The sequence below is a fragment of the Chiloscyllium punctatum genome, chromosome 2 (genome assembly GCF_047496795.1).
Source record: "Chiloscyllium punctatum isolate Juve2018m chromosome 2, sChiPun1.3, whole genome shotgun sequence".
Lineage (NCBI taxonomy): Eukaryota > Metazoa > Chordata > Chondrichthyes > Orectolobiformes > Hemiscylliidae > Chiloscyllium > Chiloscyllium punctatum.
Window position 1 is genome coordinate 114,320,068 of NC_092740.1, and position 6,152 is coordinate 114,326,219.

Sequence of the window (6,152 nt, forward strand, 5' to 3'; positions counted from 1 at the left end):
TCTTGCAAGAGGGGTGTGGTGTCTACTGTGTATAAAGGCAGTCACACGCACACACTGAATTCAACCAGTACACAATATTTATGTCATTCGTTCCTATTCTCTCCTACCACTGCTCCTCCCCTGTTTACACCTCCCACTTCTCTAAGACCGGCACCCATTACTCTTGTTTATCTCTTACCTTATCCAGCCTTGTCAGTGACAAAACGCTTAATTCTGGCCTTACAAGGCCATTTGACCACATCCTGCCGTGGTCGATTGTTAGGTATATCCTCCTGCACTACCATCTGTTTCCCTTATTTGTTATGACCTTATGACCTCATGACTTCTTGGTTGTGGTTTGTTCTTGTTTTTGCAGAAGTGGGAAATAGATGCCTATAGCTACTGTTTGGACAGACATATCTAGCTTAACCCCCTCCCTTCACAGCACCTTATCTATTTGTCTATAACATCTACCATTGTTTGCAGGCACATTTCATTCTTGTATGCACATTTTAGCTAATACAAAAACAATTATGTATTTCCTTCACATAACTTTCATTCTTGTTGACTCAGCTCTTGGCTGAAACAATTATACACTGGTGTGAGTTCATTTACCTTGCATAAGTAATTATGATTGCAGAAGTAACACTACTTTACCTATATTCCACAGTGCTCAATTTCATGACTGCAACAGTCAATGGCAGGTAATAGCATTTCCTTGCACCATTGTCCTGTGGTAGCAGTCAGGCAATGTTGAAATTCTTCTCACTGAATCATTGTCTTTGACTTGATGTCTGAATTCAACCCACATCTGCACAACTCAGCTCTGTGATTGTGCTGAGGTCTGGCCTGCATTTTAAGGTATCTGTTGTAGGTTTTGGGTCATTCCATTTCCATAACTTTCCCAGTTGTATGTGATGGTGAATGTTATTCTGATCCCACATATCATGAACAGAAAACTGTGAAGTGCCCTCTAAATTCTCCTGCCTGCTTCACAATCAATTGGTTATACAAGTCCAGATTATTATATTCCAGTTAAACTGATATTTTTATTTTGATGATAAAAGTAGAATCTGGAATTAAAACTAGAAAAGTGAAGACAAGGGAATGTAAGTTGGGAGCATGAAATGGATGATACTGGCAGCTTATTTTTCTGGTTGGAGCATGCAATAGCTTGAGTAATTGTTCACATTGTAGGGAAAATGTCAGTGTTGTAGCTTGGTTAGGAGTGCGGCAAATTCTGGAGCATAAGTCTTCAGTACAATTGTTAGAATGTCGTTAGGGTCCAATAGCCTTTGTAGTATCCAGTGTCTTTATGTATTTGTTGGTATCACATGGAGTGAATCAAATTGGTTGAAGACTTGCATTCCTGCTGCTGGGGAACTCTGAAGGAGTCTGAGATGAATCATTCCCTCAGCACACCTGGCTGACAGTTGTTGCAAATACTTCAGCCTGGAAGGAACGTATTTCATTTTCTGCTTGGGAACCTGCAGCCTTCAGGACTCAGTTTTGAGTTCAACAATTTTTACAACCTGAACACCTTCCTCTATGTCCTTTGCCCATCCTCACAACACAGGCCCTGTCATGACATGGGCTTCTTTCTGCAGCCCATCTATTTTCACCTACACGTGGACACCATTATCACCTTTACTTTTTTCCCTGGCTTACCAGAATCCCTCCCTTTATCTATCTAACTGACATTCTCTCATTGGATACAGAACATTAATTCTGCTTTCTTTCCATGGATGCTGCCAGACCTGCTGAGTTTCTCCAGCAATCTCTGCCTTTGTTTCAGATTTCCAGCATCTGTAGTTATTTGTTTTATTTTCATGTTACAGATTGTGGTTGAGCCAATTCTGTTCAGTTTCTAGATTTGTCCAAAATATTCAGAATGATGTTCGTGTCACACAACACAGTGGAAGAATCCTCAGGGTGAAGATGGAATTTCTCTACACTACTGGCCGATGGTCACATGGACTGAGACTGCCATGGACAGATGGATCAGCAGCAAGCAGTCTGGTGAGGATAAACTAGGAGTAAGTGAGACCACACAATTCAACAACTGGTGAGGATAAAGTCAAATAAGCTTATCCTTCTTTGTCCCTTCATCACCTGCTATAATCCCAATGTAGTATCTAAGCCATTTCGGACTCAGCCAGCTCAAGCAGTAATGGTGACACAAGATCCTGTGTGGTGATGAGCACTGAAGTTCCCCTTCAAGATAATGCAAGCAAGTAGGCCTAGTTTAGTTAGGGCAACTTTGTCGGCATGGGTAAGACGGACCACAGGTTCTGTTTCCATGCTGTCTGACTCTATGAATCTATTACTTTGTGTAACCTTTCAGCATCAATGCAACCTCCAGCAATGGTCAACATGGAGGAGTACTGATTCAACACCTGAGTAGGGCAAGGTAAGGCAATGTTGTGTAGTGGTCATCAGCAGGAATTTTCTTTGCCTATGTTCGACGTGATGCCATAAGAGTTATTCTGTTTGTCCTGCCCCAGGTCAGGATTGACCAGGTCAGGTACATGCTGCATCTCAGTAGCAGCTTACTAATTATTTGTGATGATTTGCTCTGTTTAGTAGACTTGATTCAAATACTGGAGATCTTGTTCCCTTTGTAATATGAGATGCCTGCCATTGGCTCTTCAGTTTGTACCATATCTTGCACTCCCATTCCCTCCATGCAGCGTATTGGTTTGCTGGCTTTGCTCTAATCAGAGCCTGGTCTCCCCATCTGCGCATGTCCTCTGCTAAAATGGCCATGAGCTCTTCCCATCCCTCAAGGAAGGATGTGGTGAAACATGAAAGGATTCAGAAAAGCTTTACCAGGATGTTGCAAAGGTAGAGGGTCTCATCTATAGGGAGAGGCTGAATAGGTTGGGGTGGTTTTTCCTGGAGTATTGGAGACTGAGGGATGACTTTATAGAGGTTTATAAAATCATGAGGAGCATGGATAGGGTAAGTGGCCTTTTCCCTGGGGTGAGGTAGTCCAAAACTAGACTTCATAGGTGGGAGGGGTAACATTTAAAAGAGGCTTAAGAGGCATCCTTTTCACACAGAGGGTGGTACATGTATGGAATGAGCTGCCAGATAAAGTGGTAGAGGCTTGTACAATTACAGGCATTTAAAAGGCATCTGAATGGGTATATGAAAAGGAAGGGTTTGGAGGGATATGGGCCAAGTGCTACCAAATGCGACTAATTTAATTTAGGATATCTGATAGGCATGGAAGAGTTGAACTGAAGGGTCTGTTTCTGTGCTGTACATCTCTGTGACTCTATGACTTTATGACTTCAAAGTGTCAGGAGTCAATGTTGAGTAGTGCCAAAACAATTCCCACTTATTCCACACGACTGTGCTATAGTCTCTGGGTGGTATCCAAGGGATATTGATTATGATGATTGGGATAGTGTTTGTAAGGTATGATTCCATTAGAATGAAGATGGCAAACTGTTGCTTGATTAATCTGAGAAACAGCTCTTCTAATTTTGACACGAACCTCAGAGCTTAGTAAGGAGGACTTTGCAGTTTGAAAGAGGGGCATGTCATAGAGTCATAGAGATGTACAGCATGGAAACAGACCCTTCGGTCCAACTCGTCCATGCCGAATCATTTCTGATAATTTAGTTGACATTGAATCTTCCACTGAGTATAATTTGTTTCTTCAGATTCTGTAGCCATTAAAAACAACTGACCAGTTTGTGATGACATTTCAAATGTCTTTACGTTTTCTAAGACTATGCAGTAATATTCAATTGTAATTTCTAAAGTGTAATTTATACATTAGCCATCAATCTTGTCATATTATAACCGATTATTTCTTTCAAGAGCATTTATTTTCCTTTGTTATGTCATTCTGATTTCCAGCAGCCCTGCAGCACTGACAGCAGAGAGAATATTATGGTATAGGCAGCAACTTGCTGAAATTTGCAATTTGCATCTGACACAAAAGATTGTAATGTTTTGTTAATTGAATTTCAGTTTTAGATGGGAGAAACCAAGACAAAAACTATCTGCAAGAGTTTTGGCAGATTTCAGAAGCATTTGAGATGGACAGAGGTTTTTGGGAGCAGAAATTTAAGTTGTGATCAGGTCGGTCGAGAATCTCTGTCACACTGGCAGGAAGGTAGGAAGTGCCTATTGGAAGGGAGAGCTGTGGTTGCTGCATCTGGCCCATTGCTGTCTGATATCAGAGATTAAAGTGATCTTATAGTTTGGGGCTACAGTTAAATTTGAAGAGCTGGTCAAGAAGATTGAGAAGCCAGAACAGTAATATTGTCTACAAGGACTTCAGCAAGGCGTCCAACAAGATTCCGCATGGTTGACCGCTTAGTAAGGTTAGATCAAAAGGGATCCAGGGAAAGCTAGCCAATTGTACAAAACATTGGCTTGACAGTAGCTGATAGAGGTGGTGGTAGAGAGTTATTGTTCAAACTGGAGCCCTGTGCCTAAAGGTGTGCTGTAAGGATCAGTGCTGAGTCCACTGTTGTTCATCATTTATAGAAATATTTTGGATGAGAGTATGGGAGGCATGGTTAGTATGTTTGTGGACAACTCCAAAATTGGTGGTACAGTACACAGTGAGGAAGGTTATCTAAGAGCACAAAGAACAAAGAAAGTTACAGGCCCCTCCAAGCCTGGGCCAATCCAGATCTTCTATCTAAAACTGTTGCCTATTTTCTAAGGGTCTGTATCCGTCTGCTGTCTGCCCATTCATCTATCTGTCTAGATACATCTTAAGTGACAGTATCGTGCCCGCCTCTACCACCTCTGCTGGCAATGCATTCCAGGCACCCACCACATTCTGCATAAAGAACTTTCCATGCTTATCTCTCCTAAACCTTTCCCCACTCACTTTGAACTCGTGACCCCTAGTGAATGAATCTCACACTCTGGGAAAAAGCTTCTTGCTATTCTCTCTGTCTCATGATTTTATCGGCATCAATCATTCTCCATCTTTCTAATGAAAATAATCCTCATATACTCAACCAATCATTTGGCTAGTGCCCTCCAGGCCAGGCAACATCCTGGTGAACCTCCTCGGCACCCTCTCCAAAGCATCCTCATCCTTTTGGTAATGTGGTGACCAGAAATATACGTAATATTCCAAATGTGGCCAAACCAAAGTCTTATGCATCTGTAAAATGGCCTGCTTACTCTTGTACTCAATACCCTGATGAAGGAAAGCAGACTCTATTCCTGACCACTCTGTTGACCTGCGTTGCCACCTTCAGGGAACAGTGGACCTGTACACCCAGATCTCTCTCCATCAATTTTCCACAGGACATTTCCTTTTACTGTATAGTTCACTCTTGAATTGAATCTTCCAAAATGCATCGCCCCACATTTGCCCGGATTGAACTCCATCTGCCATTTCTCTGCCCAATTTGCCATTCTATTTATATTCTGCTGTATTTTCTGACAGTCCCTTTTACTATCTGCTACTCCACCAATCTTAGTCTCATCTGCAAACTTGCTAATCAGACCAGCTATACCTTCCTCCAAATCATTTATGTATATCACAAACAACAGTGGTCCCAGCACAGACCCCTGTGGGACACCTCTGATCACAGTTCTCCATTTTGAGGAATTCCCTTCCACTACTACTCTCCGTCTCCTGTTGCCCATCCAGTTCTTTATCCATCTAGCTAGTACACCCTGCACTCCATGCGATTTCATGTTCTCCATCAGCCGACCATGGGGAACCTTATCGAATGCCTTACTCAAGTCCATGTATCTGACATCTACAGACCTTCCCTCATCAATCAGCTTTGTCACTTCATCAAAGAATTTTATTAATTTGATAAGACATGACCTTCCTGCACAAAACCATGTTGCCTATCACAGATAAGCTCATTTTCTTTCAAATGAGGATAATCTTATCCCTCAGTAACTATTTTCTCCAGCAGCTTCCCTACCACTGATGTCAGGCTCACCAGTCAATATTGACCTGAATTATCCCTGCTACCCTTTTTTAAACAAAGGGACATTAGCCATTCTCTAATCCACTGGGACTTCACCCATGTTCAAGGATGCTGCAAAAATATCTGTTAAGTTCTCAGGTACTTCTTCTCTCACTTCCCACACTAACCTGGGATAGATCCCATCCAGATCTGGGGATTTTTCCACCTTAATGCCTTTTAGAATACCCAACACTTCCTTATTCCTTG